This window comes from Glycine max, chromosome 15 (assembly GCF_000004515.6).
Source record: "Glycine max cultivar Williams 82 chromosome 15, Glycine_max_v4.0, whole genome shotgun sequence".
NCBI classification, from domain to species: Eukaryota; Viridiplantae; Streptophyta; class Magnoliopsida; order Fabales; family Fabaceae; genus Glycine; species Glycine max.
Window position 1 is genome coordinate 43,969,949 of NC_038251.2, and position 15,876 is coordinate 43,985,824.

Sequence of the window (15,876 nt, forward strand, 5' to 3'; positions counted from 1 at the left end):
GTGGCTGCAAATAACAAAACAGCAGTTTAAAAAAAAATAAGTTTACTACTTTGAAGTAAGTGGTAAACCTTTAAAAAATTTAGAAAAATAAAATAAAATACGCTTTAGGACTTTAAAGTCATGTAAAATATTATGACTTTCGTTATTTAAAAAAATATGACTTTAAAGTCGTAAAAAAATTAGATTTATACTATGAAGTCGAAAATATTTTTACGACTTCAGTTAAAAAATTAAAAAAAATAATAAGTCATAACAGGTGTTACGACTTCTGAATTAGAAGTCGTAACAGCTATTACGACTTACTCCTCTTGGATAATTTTTTAAAATATATCTTCGAATTGATAAATTTAAAATTTTTTTACCCCTTATTAATAAAAAAGCCTAAGATGTTTGAAGGTTAAAAAATATATTAAAACAGAATAAAATTTAATAATTAAAACATGATTTGCCATCCTCACATATATAACTCATTAAAAATCATACATAAAACACAAATCTTAAAATCATTCATTGATAGAATACAGCTGCTAAAGTTTGTGTTGTCGGGAACCCTAAGAGTTGTTGGGTTGATTGCCATTGAAACAAAAAGATCTAGGTTTCCATTCATCCACTCCACTGCTCCCTTTCCTACCATACAATGGCATTAGAATGCGTTGGTGGTGCTATTCTTTCTTCTTTCCTCGGGGCTCTATTTCAGAAGCTGGCTTCTCCTCAAGTTCTGGATTTCTTTCGTGGAACAAAGATCGATCAGAAGCTGCGGAAGGACTTAGAAAACAAGCTCCTCTCCATCCAAGCTGTGCTTGATGATGCTGAACAAAAATAGTTTGGAAATGTGCTAGTGAGAGACTGGCTTATTAAGCTCAAAGTTGCCATGCTTGACGTAGAAGATGTCTTGGATGAAATACAACACTCCAAACTCCAAGTTCAACCTCAATCTGAATCTCAAACTGGTTCAGGCTGTACTTGCAAGGTACCCAAATTCTTCCAATCTTCCTCTTTTAGTTCCATTAACAAGGAAATTAATTCCAGCATGAAAAAAATCCTTGATGACCTAGATGATCTTGCAAGCCGGATGGATAATCTAGGTTTGAAAAAGGCTAGTGATCTTGTAGCTAGATCAGGATCAGGTGGTAAAGTGCCACAATCAACATTGTTGGTAGTTGATTAGATGATAGTTGATAATTAATAATTTTAGAGAATTATTTTAGAAAGAAGGCTATGTCATTGATTTCTTGGATTATCAATTACAACATACCAATTGCCTATTTATAGGCTCAAGTCACCAACCTCTCAATGGTGGTGAATGTTTCTACATTACTTTAGGTCTTTCTAGAGTTTTCATGATAGATTAGTATCATGATAGTTCTAGATTCTTCTATCTTATACATACACTTATAGTTCTAGATTCTTCTATCTTATACATACACTTATAGTTCTAGATTGTTCTACCACATACATATTATAGTTCTAGATTGTTCTACCATATTCTATAGTTCTAGGATATTCTACTATTTTCATACATATTATATTTAAGAATATTCTAGAAATTTGTAGCAATTTCAACACTCCTCCTTGATGCAAATTTTTGTGACTCCGAGCATAGCTCGTAATTCTTCAAATCTTGGTCTCGGCAGAGCCTTCGTGAATATGTCTGCAATTTGATCTTCTGTTCTGCAGTAGTCGAGTTTGATCTCTTTAGTTGCTTCAGCTTCTCTGATAAAGTGATACTTGATTGCTATGTGTTTTGTTCTGTTGTGATGAACTGTATTCTTCGCCATTGCAATTGCTGATTTGTTATCGCAGTTGATTTTAGTAGGCCCATCTTGTTTTTCTCCCATGTCTTCAAGTATCCTACGGAGCCATATAGCTTGACTCGTTGCTTCCGCAGCTGCCACGTACTCTGCTTCTACTGTTGATTGTGCTACTGTAGCTTGCTTCTTCGACGCCCAAGAGAACATTCCCGATCCTAGTGAGAAAGCATAGCCAGAGGTACTCTTCATGTCATCTGCCGAACCTGCCCAATCATTGTCGGTGTAGCCAAGTAATTCTGAGTTGGTTTCGGTAGTATACCATATACCGAACTCTTTTGTTCCTTGTAGATACCTCAAAATTCTTTTTCCTGCTCCAAAGTGTATTTGACTTGGGCTTTGCATGAATCTTGATAAAAGACTTGTAGCATATATTATGTCAGGCCGTGTAGCTATCAAATATAGGAGGCTTCCAATTAGACTTCGGTATTTGGATGCATAAGCTTTTGGTGCTCCATCATTCTTCTGTAGTTTCTCATTTGTTATGAGTCGAGTAGCAACAGGTTTTCAACCATACATCTTGAATTTCTTAAGTAAGCCTTCTGTGTATTTCTTTTGCGAGATGAATATCCCTTCATTTCTCTGACTTACCTCTATGCCGAGGAAGTAACTCATCAAACCAAGGTCGGTCATCTTAAAGGTCTTCATCATGTCTTCTTTAAACTCCATCATCATCTTAGTATTGTTTCCCGTGTAGATAAGATCATCTACATATAGAGAGAGTAAGAGAGTGTACTGCCCTTGAGACTTGATGTAAAGTGTAGGCTCACTCTTACTCCTCCTGAATCCTCGATCCATGAAATACTGATCGATTCTGCTATACCATGCTCGAGGTGCTTGCTTCAAATCGTAGAGTGCTTTTCTTAGTCTTAACACTTTGTTTTCTTTGCCTTCAGACACGAATCCTTATGGCTGTTCCACATAGATCTCTTCTTCAAGTACGCCGTTAAGGAAGGCGGATTTGACATCTAGTTGATGGATACTCCATCCTTTTCGTGACGCAAGAGCTATTAGAGCTCTTATGGTATCAAGACGAGCTACTGGTGCAAATGTCTCATTGTAGTCAATTCCAGGTTGCTATGAGTAACCCTTAGCTACTAGCCTCGCCTTGTGTTTCTGTATGATGCCATCAGGGTTGTGCTTTGTCTTATAGACCCACTTAACCCCAATGATATCTTTTCCATGGGGACGATTTACTAACTCCCATGTGTTGTTTTTCTCGATCATCTGTATCTCTTCTTCCATTGCCTTGACCCATACTTCTTGCTTTAACGCTTCTTCAAAGCTTCCAGGTTTAAGTATGACCAAGTTACAGGTTTCATATATGTCCACCAAAGATCTTACTCGTCTTGGAGTAGACTCTGGTGATGATAGTTCTTGATCTTGTTGTTGTGGTGGAGGTGAAGGTGGTTCACCTCGATCTTCTTCCTCAGCTTCTTCTTGAGGTAGTTGAGCGGGTATAAGAACGTTCTTCTCCACTTTTTCTTCATCCCAATTCCAAGAAGCATATTCATCAACTTCAACATCTCGACTAATGATGAGTTTCTTAGTTTGCAAGTTGTAGACACGGTAGCCCTTAGAGATATTGCTATACCCAAGGAAGATATCTCGTATAGTCTTGTCTTCAAGCTCGTGCCTCTTCATGTCTGGAATATGAATGTAGCATATAGATCCAAAGACCCTTAGGTGCTTTGCTGATGGCTTCTTCCCGTTCCAAGCTTCAATTGGAGTCTTGTCTTTTACAGACTTAGTTGGACATCTGTTGAGTATGTAAACAGCAGTGTAGACTGCTTCAGCCCAGAATGTGTTCGGTAGTCCCTTTTCCTTAAGCATCGATCTAGCAATCTCCATAACTGTGTGATTCTTTCTCTCGGACACTCCATTTTGTTGAGGAGAATATGCGACTGCAAGTTATCACTCAATGCCTTCATCCTCACAAAATCTTTCAAACTCGCAAGAGGTGTACTCTTTGTCGCGATCACTTCTTAGTACTTTTATCCGTTTTCCACTTTGATTTTCAGCAAGGGCCTTGAACTTTTTGAATACTCCAAAGACTTCTGATTTTTCTTTTAGAAAATATACCCATGTCATTCTAGAGAAGTCATCAATGAAGAGTATGAAGTACCTGTTGTTCCCATGTGATGGTGTCCTCATTGGTCCACAAACGCCCGTATGTATCAGCTCTAATAGATCTTTCGCTCTCCATGCTCCGCTTGTTGAGAAAGGAAATCAGTGTTGCTTACCAAGGAGACATCCTTCACACACTTCATTGTTCTCCTTTATGCTTGGAAGATCTCTCATCATGTTCTTCTCATGTAACAACTTCAAGGCATGTGTGTTGAAGTGGCCAAATCTTCGATGCCATAGCCATGAATCATCAACTTGTACTTTCATGGCAATGTTTGTTGCATATTTTAAATTTAGAGGAAAGCTTCTATTGGTCTTATTCATCTTTACTTGGGCTATCTCAGACCTTTTATTTTTGTTGTCTAAGATTTTGCATACACCTCCTTCAAAGTAAAGTGTGTAGCCTCTCTCCATCATTTGGCCAATGCTTAGAAGATTTTCTTTTAGGCTAGGAACTAGTAAGACATCATGGATGAGTCACGTACCTTTATCTGTCTCCACCATGACAATGCCTTTGCCTTTTGATTCAACCACACTTCCATTTCCCAGTCGAACTTTGACTTTGACAGACTCATCAATACTTTTGAAAATAGTCTCATCCTTGGCCATGTGATTGCTACATCCACTATCCAAGTACCAGCTTCCTCCCTTTTCTTTTATTGAGTCTTGAGTGGCGTAGAACGTACATTGTTCTTGATCATGCTCCTCTGCAATATTGGCTTGATGCCTATTTTTGTTGCGACAATTTTTCTCTACGTGCCCGAACTTCTTGCAATGGTTGCATTGTGGCATATTACGGAACCAACAATTTTTCTCTGTGTGGCCTTGCCTTTTGCATATATTGCATGGAAGATTTTTATCTATTTTGTTCTTAAGGAAATTCCTAGAACCTTCTCTTCTTCTGGAAGTTTCTCCATAATTTTTCTTTCCTCCATTTTCTTTGTTTTGGGGCTGAAATTTAAACTTTGACTGGAAGGCATTGTCAATTATATCTTCTTTATGCCTATACAGTCTTTGCTCATATGCTTCAAGAGAGCCCACAAGTTTTGTCTCTGATAGAGTGGATAGATCTTTGGTTTCCTCAATCGTTGTCACGATTGGGTCAAACTTTTGGGGCATAGTAATTAGAATTTTCTCAACAATTTTCTTGTCAAGAATATCTTCCCCAAAAGCTCTCATTTGATTAACTATTTCTTTAACTTTAGAATAGTAATCTTTAACTGTCTCAGACTCCTTCATCTTCAATAGTTCAAAATCTCTTCTTAGAGATTGAAGTTTAACGACACGTACCTTAACACTTCCTTGAAACTTCTCCTGCAATGTGTTCCACGCTTCTTTGGCAGTCTTAGCTCCCACAATTCTTGGGAAAATTGGATCAGTCACCGCTTGTTGCAAGGTGAACAACGCCTTTGAATTTTTTTGTTTATTTTTCTTCAACTCTTTTTCTTGAGATGCATTAAAAGCTGAAGTATCCGCGGGAATGATGAAGCCTTCTTCTACTATGTCCCATAAATCTTGAGATGAAAAATACGTTTCCATTTTAACACGCCAGAAATCATAATTTTCATCATTGCAGATAAGGACAGAAATAGTTGACGATTGAGTAATGTTATCCATAGCTTAGAAAAAATATTATTAGAGTGGGTTAATAGTACAAAGGAAATTTTTGAAGTAGTTGGGAGGATTTTAGAATGGTAGGTAGGTAATATAACTACGCCCAATGTATGACCGAACGTAGCTCTGATGCCACTGTTGGTAGTTGATTAGATGATAGTTGATAGTTGATAATTTTAGAGAATTGTTTTAGAAAGAAGGTTATGTCATTGATTTCTTGGATTATCAATTACAACATACCAATTGCCTATTTATAGGCTCAAGTCACCAACCTCTCAATGGTGGTGAATGTTTCTGCATTACTTTAGGTCTTTCTAAAGTTTTCATGATAGATTAGTATCATGATAGTTCTAGATTCTTCTATTTTATACATACACTTATAGTTCTAGATTCTTCTATCTTATACATACACTTATAGTTCTAGATTGTTCTACCACATACACATTATAGTTCTAGATTGTTCTACCATATTCTATAGTTCTAGGATATTCTACTATTTTCATACATATTATATTTAAGAATATTCTAGAAATTTGTAGCAATTTCAACAAACATCTTCAGTGGTAGAAAGTGATATTTGTGGCAGAGATGCTGATAAAAAAATGATCATTAACTGACTCACTTCTGACACTGATAACATGCTATCAATACTTTCTATTGTGGGCATGGGTGGGCTGGGTAAGACCACGCTTGCTCAACTTGTATACAACGACCCAAGGATAGAGGGCAAATTTATTGTTAAAGCTTGGGTCTGTGTCTCAGAGGAATTTGATGTTTTGAACGTATCAAGAGCAATTCTTGACACATTTACTAAATCAACTGAAAATAGTGATTGGCTAGAAATTGTTCATACAAAACTGAAAGACAAATTGAGAGGAAACAGATTTCTTCTCGTTTTGGATGACGTTTGGAACGAAAGCAGGCCTAAATGGGAAGTTGTGCAGAATGCTCTTGTTTGTGGAGCTCAGGGAAGTAGGATCCTTGTCACAACACGCAGTCAGAAAGTTGCTTCTACCATGCGGTCAGAACAACACCACCTGCAGCAATTACAAGAAGATTATTGCTGGAAGCTGTTTGCCAAACATGCATTTCATGATGATAATCCTCAACCAAATCCAGGGTACAACGAGATTGGTATGAAGATAGTTGAAAAATGTGGAGGACTTCCTCTAGCCTTAAAGTCAATAGGAAGTCTATTACAGAACAAATCATTTGTTTCAGATTGGGAAAACATATTGAAAAGTGAGATATGGGAAATAGAGGACAGTGATATTGTTCCTGCTTTAGCAGTGAGCTATCACCACCTTCCTCCCCATCTCAAGACATGCTTTGCTTACTACACTTTATTCCCCAAGGATTATGAGTTTGACAAGGAGTGTTTAATTCAGTTGTGGATGGCTGAAAATTTCCTACACTGCCATCAAGGCAGTAAGAGTCCAGAAGAAGTTGGCCAGCAGTACTTCAATGATTTACTATCAAGGTCCTTCTTTCAACAATCAAGCGAAAATAAAGAAGTATTTGTCATGCATGACGTTCTAAATGATTTGGGAAAATATGTTTGTGGGGACATCTATTTCAGGTTGGAAGTTGATCAAGCAAAATGTACACAGAAGACAGCCCGCTATTTTTCAGTTGCAATGAATAACAAACAACATTTTGATGAGTTTGGAACTTTATGTGATACTAAAAGGCTACGTACATTTATGCCAACAATTAGGATCATGAATGAATATTACAATAGTTGGCATTGCAATAATATGTCGATACCTGAATTGTTCTCCAAGTTTAAGTTCTTACGTGTCTTATCTCTATCTCATTGCTCTGACATTAATGAGCTGCCTGACTCTGTTTGCAATCTTAAACATCTTCGTTCGTTAGACCTTTCACATACTAGCATAAAAAAACTACCTGATTCAACATGTTCACTCTCCAACTTGCAAATACTGAAGCTGAACTATTGTAGATATTTGAAGGAGCAACCCTCGAATTTGCATGAACTCACCAATTTGCATCGCCTTGAATTTGTAAATACTAAAATTATAAAGGTGCCACCACATCTGGGAAAGCTGAAGAATCTTCAAGTATCCATGAGTTCATTTGATGTTGGTAAAACTAGCGAGTTCACTATTCAGCAATTAGGAGAGCTCAATCTTCATGGAAGACTATCATTTTGGGAGCTGCAGAATATTGAGAACCCCTCAGATGCATTAGCTGCAGATTTGAAAAATAAAACACGCCTTGTGGAACTAGAGTTAGAATGGAATTGGAACCGGAACCCTGATGATTCTGCCAAAGAAAGGGATGCAATCGTAATCGAGAATCTACAACCTTCCAAACACTTGGAGAAGTTGTCAATCAGGAACTATGGTGGTAAACAATTCCCTAATTGGTTATCCAATAATTCTCTATCAAATGTGGTGTTCTTAAAGTTGCACAACTGTCAATCTTGCCAACATTTGCCTTCCCTTGGACTTTTTCCATTTCTCAAGAACCTAGAGATTTCAAGTCTTGATGGGATAGTGAGCATTGGTGCTGATTTTCATGGGAATGGCACTTCTTCATTTCCATCGTTGGAAACATTGAAGTTCTCCTCTATGAAAGCATGGGAAAAATGGGAATGTGAAGCTGTGATAGGTGCTTTTCCATGTGTTCAATATCTTTCTATAAGCAAATGTCCCAAGCTGAAAGGTGACCTCCCAGAGCAACTTCTTCCTTTAAAGAAGCTACAAATTAGTGAGTGCAAACAACTAGAGGCTTCAGCTCCCAGGGCTCTAGAACTAGACCTGAAGGACTTTGGAAAGCTGCAACTTGACTGGGCTTCTTTGAAAAAGCTCAGAATGGGCGGACACAGCGCGGAAACGTCGTTGCTGGAAAAGTCTGATACTTTGAAAGAACTGTATATTTATTGTTGCCTGAAATATGGAATATTATGCAATTGTGAAATGAGTGATAATGGCTTTGACTCTCAAAAGACTTTTCCGCTAGATTTCTTCCCTGCACTCAGGACCCTTCATCTCAGAGGCTTTCATAATCTACAGATGATTACACAGGATCACACCCATAATCATCTTGAATTTCTGAAAATCAGAGAGTGCCCTCAATTAGAATCATTGCCTGGAAGCATGCATATGCTGCTTCCATCTCTGAAGGAGCTAGTAATAGATGATTGTCCAAGAGTTGAGTCGTTCCCTGAAGGAGGTTTGCCATCAAATCTAAAAGAGATGGGACTCTATAAATGCTCCTCCGGACTCATGGCCTCACTGAAAGGGGCTTTGGGAGGCAATCCCTCTCTGGAAAGCTTGGGGATAGTAGAGCTGGATGCAGAATCTTTTCCTGATGAAGGTTTGCTGCCACTCTCTCTTACTTGTCTACGCATCCGTGATTTTCGAAATCTAAAAAAACTGGACTACAAGGGGCTCTGTCAGCTCTCCTCTCTCAAGAAATTGATTCTTGGAAACTGCCCCAACCTCCAATAGCTACCAGAGGAGGGTCTTTCCAAATCCATTTCATATCTTTTTATTGGTGGCTGCCCCAACCTCGAGCAGCGTTGCCAGAACCCAGGAGGCGAAGACTGGCCAAAGATTGATTGCTCACATTCCAACCTTGCATATTTTTTATTGTATATGGCAGTGATGCTGATTTTTAAGAATTATAATGAAACTTTTTCTTTTTTAGTTGATCTGAATTATCATGAACTATCTACACGATTTGTGCTTCAAGGAAATTACTAAATAATTGTTTTCTTACACTTACGTAGTTATATATGCATATGCCAGACGAGTTTTTTTATTACGGGATAAAATATTTCATATTTAAATTTATTTATAATTTCTTATCAGAATTTATTATGTTATTGATAACAATTTTTGGTATATTGTGCAATAATCTGAAGAGATTACTTCTAAAGAGATAATTGTGTTTCTTATATCATAAAGTTGTATTATAGTTAAAAATGATGTTATCTCTTAAATGACATTATTTATGTTAATAGTCAAATCCAAAAAGCTTTTATATATAAGTATTTATTTGTAAATAGTTTCAATCTTTGTTAATTTTAAAATATTCACCAATGAGTTCATCTAAAATTTTGGGTCAATAAAATGAGTATATTTAGATATACTTATCTTATAATTACTTTTATAACTATTATTTTTATAATTAAAAATATTACTTTTTAGGCTTATGAATTTTAACTAATAACTTTTTTACGATATATTTTTTTTTCATCCATCGATATAATGAAATATTATATTGACTTCCATAGATCTTTGATTATAATTTTTTTTTACTCAAATCGATCAACTTTAGCATGGTTACCTATGTAATACACAAATACAAATATGGACTAACATGATAAAAATAAAATAAATAATAGTTTAAAAATATAATTTCATATAACCAAATTAAGAAAATGTTTTGATACAAAAAAGTTTAAACATCCCAACGAATTTGTCTTAGTATATGATTACCCATAGATGGATACAAATATGAATTAAGGTAACATAAATAGATTATATAATAATTTTAAAAATATAATTTATACTTTCAATTTGAAAAGAAAATGAAAGGTGTTTTAATATAAAAATAAACATAAACTAAAATATGATAAATATGTAAGACTCTTGTAATAAAAATCTCAAATGATTATTAAAAAAATTAATCATCAAAATGAGTTTGTTTTAGTATGGTTACCCGGGTGCATAAAGAATATAAAGAATAATTAATGCAACAAAAGAAGAATATATAATTGTTTAAAAGTATAACTTTTTATAGATTCATATTAAAAATATGAAGGATGTTTTAATATAAAAAAGAAATATAAATATCATTCTTATAAACAATTTATACATTAATTTAAGTATAAATATCTAAGAGTCTCTTGATATTAAAAAAAATCAATGATTATAACAAAATCACTCAAATGAAGTTGTCCAAATATGATGACCTATGTAATAGATGAATAAAAATATGAATTATTAAGATCGATATCTTGTTATAAATTTTTCATATTTAACAATAGAAATAAAAAACTTTAAATTTATAGACAAATGGAATTTAATTCCTTTTTAATAACAACCAATGGTATGTCAATGTTTTGAATCATGTTTTGACAATTGACGTGTAATTTCTTAGTCATCCAATAATTTTCCCTAAAAGTTTAGTTACTAACTTTCTTTAAAAACTTAAATTTTTTCCCTTTCAATGTTTTATTAAGGAATTAACAATTTGCTCGATTTTTTAAGAGTTTTTAGGAAAATGTATTCAATTAAAGTTTTCTTTAAAGAAAATATAAGCTTCCCAACCACCCCACAAAAAATATATTGTTTAACAGTATGAAGAATTTACTCCTAACGAGATAATTATTTTTCTTATATCATAAAAGTTTACTATAGTTAAAAGTGATGTTATCTCTTAAGTTTTACTTGTGTAATATGGAATTTATTTTTTACAACATGAAATTCTATACTCAAAAAATATTGTTTTTCACCAATGATGCAATTTAGCTTAATATTGAAATCAAAAAAGCATTTATACATGTGTTTAGTTGTAAATAGTTTCAATCTTTATTAGTTTTGAAATATTCACCAATGAGCCATCTAAAATATTGGGTCAATAAAATAAGTATATTTAAATATACTTATCTTATAATTACTATTAAAACTACTACTTTTGTAATTAAAAATATTACTTCTTAGGCTTGTGAATTTGAACTAATAACATCTTTAAGATACTTTTTTTCATCCATGGATATAATGGATTATTGTATTAACTTCCAGGGATCTTTGATTATAAAAAAAAATATTTACTCAAATCGATAAATTCTCATATGATCACCCATGTAATACATGAATATAAATAGGGATTAACGTGACATAAATAAAATATACAATAGTTTAAAAATAATTTTTTATATCATCAAATTAAGAAATACAAAAGAGACCCAAGGAATTTGTCTTAGTATACGGTTATCTAGATAGATGAATATAAATATGGATTAATGTACCACAAATAGATTATATAATAATTCAAAAAATATAATTTTTTATACTTTAAATTGAAAAAAATGAAAGATGTTTTAATATAAAAAGAAACATAAATTAAAATATGAAATATGCAAGACTCTTGCAATAAAAAACTCAATTATATATATATATATATAAATATATATATATATATATATATATATATATATATATATATATATAATCATCCAAATAAATTTGATTTTGAATGGATATCCAATGATAAATATATGAATTAGGGTAATATAAATATTTAAGAGTCTCTAAACATAAAAACTCCAATGATTATTAAAAAAATTAATCATCCAAATGAATTTGTCCTAATATAATTAGTCGGGTGACATAAATAAATATAAAGATGAATTAATGCAACAAAAAAGAATATATTATTGAATAAAAAGTATAATTTTTTATAAACTCATTAAAAATATGAAGGATGTTTTGATATAAAAAGAAATAAAAACATCACTTTTGTAAAAAAATTATTCATTAATTTAATTATAAATATCTAAGAGTCTCTTTATATTAAAATTTTGATGATTTTAAAAACATCAAACAAATAAATTTATCCTAATCTGATTACGCATGCAACAGATGAATAAAAATATGAATGATCAAAATCAATACCATGTTAATAAAAAAATTATAAATGAAATATTTGTCTCTAAATAAATTTTTCATATGTAATAACAACAAAAAAAATTTAATTTTATAAACAAATGAAATTTAATTCGTTTTTAATATTAACCAATGGTGTATTGATGTTTTGAATCATGTTAAAACAATTAACATGTAATTTATTAGTGATTCATTAATTTTTTTCTAAAATTTTATTTATTAACTTTGTTTAAAAACTTAATTTTTTTTTTCCTTTGGATCTTGTATAAAAAATTAATAATTTGCTCAATTTTTTAAGAGTATTTCCGAATATGAATTTAATTAAAGTTGTCTATAAAGAAAAGTGAAGTTGTCTAGAACTATACCTGAAAGACTTTGGAAAGATGCAACTTGACTGGGCTTATTCGAAAAATCTCATCATGGGCGGACAGAGCATGGAAGCATCGTCTCTGGAAAAGTCTGATACTTTGAAAGAACTGTATATTTATTGTTGCCAGGAATATGGAATATATTGCAATTGTGAAATGAGTGATAATGGCTTTGACTCTCAAAAGACTTTTCCGCTAGATTTCTTCCCAGCACTCAGGACCCTTCGTCTCATTGACTTTCGTAATCTACAGATGATTACACAGGATCACTCCCATAAGCATCTTGAAGTTCTGGCATTCAGTAACTGCCCTCAGTTAGAACCATTGCCTGGAAGCATGCATATGCAGCTTCCATCTCTCAAGGAGCTAACGATATCTAATTGTCCAAGAGTTGAGTCGTTCCCTGAAGGAGGTTTGCCATCAAATCTAAAAGAGATGGAACTCTATAAATGCTCGTCCGGACTCATGGCCTCACTGAAAGGGACTTTGGGAGACAATCCCTCCCTGGAAAGCTTGGGGATAGGAAAGCTGGATGCGGAATCTTTTCCTGATGAAGGTTTGCTGCCTCTCTCTCTTACTTGTCTATGCATCCGTCATTGTCTAAATCTAAAAAAACTGGACTACAAGGGGCGGCTCTGTCAGCTCTCCTCTCTCAAGGAATTGTTTCTTGATGACTGCCCCAACCTCCAACAGCTACCAGAGGAGGGTCTTCCCAAATCCATTTCATATCTTGAAATTCAAGGCTGCACCGACCTCAAGCAGCGTTGCCAGAACCCAGGAGGCAAAGACTGGCCAAAGATTGCTCACATTACAACGTGCATTGTTCGTATGATATTTATGATTATTTGTAAGAATTATCATGAAACTTTTTCTTTTTTAGTTGATCTGAATTATCATGAACCTTCTACACCATTTGTGCTTCAAGCAAATTAATAAATAATTGTTTTCTTATATTTACATAGTTATCTATGTAATATGAAATTTATTTCTTACGACAGGAAAGTCTATACTCAATAAATATTATTTTTCACCAATGACGTCATTTATCTTAATAGTCAAATCCAAAAAAAATTTATATATAAGAATTTATTTGTAAATAGTTTCAATATTTGTTAATTTTGAAATATTCACTAATGAGTTTATCTAAATTTTTAGTCAATAAAATGAGTATATTAAATTATACTTATCTTATAATTACATTTATAACTACTATTTTTATAATTAAAAATATTAATTTTTAAACTTATGAATTTTAACAAATACCTTCTTTAAAATATATTTTTTTCATCTATGGATATAGTGAAATATTATATTGACTTCCATAGATCTTTGATTATAATTTTTTTTTACTCAAATCCATAAACTCTAATATGGTTACCTATGTAATACATGAATATAAATATGGATTAACGTGATAAAAATTAAAATAAATAATAATTTAAAAATATAATTTTTTTATATAACCAAATCAAGAAAATGTTTTGATACAAAAAAGTTTAAACATCCCAATGGATTTGTCTTAGTATATGGTTACCCAGTGATAAATTGATACAAATTGATACAAATATGAATTAACGTAACATAAATAGATTATGTAATAATTTTAAAAATATTATTTTTTATACTTTCAATTTGAAAAGAAAATGACAAGTGTTTTAATATAAAAATAAACATAAACTAAAATATGATAAATATCTAAGACTGTTGCAATAAAAAGCCCAAATGATTTTGTATGATACCCATAAATATAAATATCAATTAGGATAACATAAATATAATATATAATATTTTATAAAATATAATTTTTATAATTTCAAATTTCAAAAAAAAAGAATGATGCTTTGATATAAAAAATTTTTTAGACATCATTCATATAAAAGTTGTATGAATTAATTTAAATACAAATATTTTATAGTTTCTTAATATAAAAAAACACAATGATTATTAAAAAAAGTAATCATCAAAATGAATTTGTTCTAGTATGGTTACCCGAGTGCATAAAGAATATAAAGATGAATTAATGCAACAAAAAAATAATATATAATTGTTTAAAAAGTATAAATTTTTATAGATTCATATTAAAAATATGAAGGATGTTTTAATATAAAGAGAAATATAAACATCATTCTTATAAAAAATTTATACATTAATTTAAGTATAAATATCTAAGAGTCTCTTGGCATTAAAAAAATCAATGATTATAAAAATAACTCAAATGAATTTGTCATAATATGATTACCTATGCAAGGATGGGTAAAAATATGAATTATCGAGGTTAATATCTTGTTAATTAAAAAAATTATAACAAAATTATAAACAAATATTTGTTTTTAAATAAATTTTTCATATTTAACAATAGAAATAAAAAACTTTAAATTTATAGACAAATGAAATTTAATTCCTTTTTAATAACAACCAATGGTATAGTAATGTTTTGAATCCTGTTTTAACAATTGACGTGTAATTTCTGGGTCATCCAATAATTTTTCCTAAAAGTTTAGTTACTAATTTTCTTTAAAAACTTAAATTTTTTCCCTTTCAATGTTCTGTTAAAAATCATATCAAGATTCAATCATCATCATCATGAGTAATGAATCAATCATCATCACCATGATTTATCCACCAAATATCATCATCATGTAGTATGCTTATGAAATAACTAACATCCAACTCTTTTATGACTCCAATTTTATCTTTTCCACTACAATTTCATGATTTTAGCGTGTTAACCAGAAGGTGTAATTTTATATAAAGGAGAAAGTATAACAAAATGACACTTCATGAGTACTACTTGATAAGAAAATATATGATTAAAATACATTTATCGTTCCTAAACAGTTAACATAGTTCGGATTTAGTCCTTGGAAAAATTTGTCTTTTTTTTGTCCTTATAAACTTTAATGTGCTACTTTTTGGCTTGAAATTAAGTTTGGATAAATCTGAATCTATCTGAACCTATGTGATATTTTTTAATTTAAATTTTAAAATGCAATATAAATTTATGGGGGTTAAAAATTGTCATAAAATCCAAAAAAAGTATAATAATCAAAACACAATAACCCCCCCCCCCCCCAATGTAGAAAAAAATAAAAAATAATAAAAATTAAATCCCTTTTCCCTAACAACATCGTATCATCACCATCAGACACTATAACAAACCCAAACCCAAATTCAAAAATTGGAGATCGTTAGAGATTTTCAATTGCTTGGGAATTTTAAAGAAAAAATAGGGACTAATTGGATCTTAAGTTTGAACAATGAAGAATAACTCTTAGTATGAATCTTCACCACACTTGGTAGAGCCACCTTCGACATTTA

The 15,876-nt window shown here is 31.9% G+C and overlaps 1 pseudogene; it reads left to right on the forward strand.

The window, feature by feature from the left end:
- Positions 1 to 594: 594 nt before the first annotated feature.
- On the forward strand, positions 595 to 13,491 carry LOC100777493 (putative disease resistance RPP13-like protein 1; annotated as a pseudogene).
- The last annotated feature ends 2,385 nt before the right edge of the window (positions 13,492 to 15,876 follow it).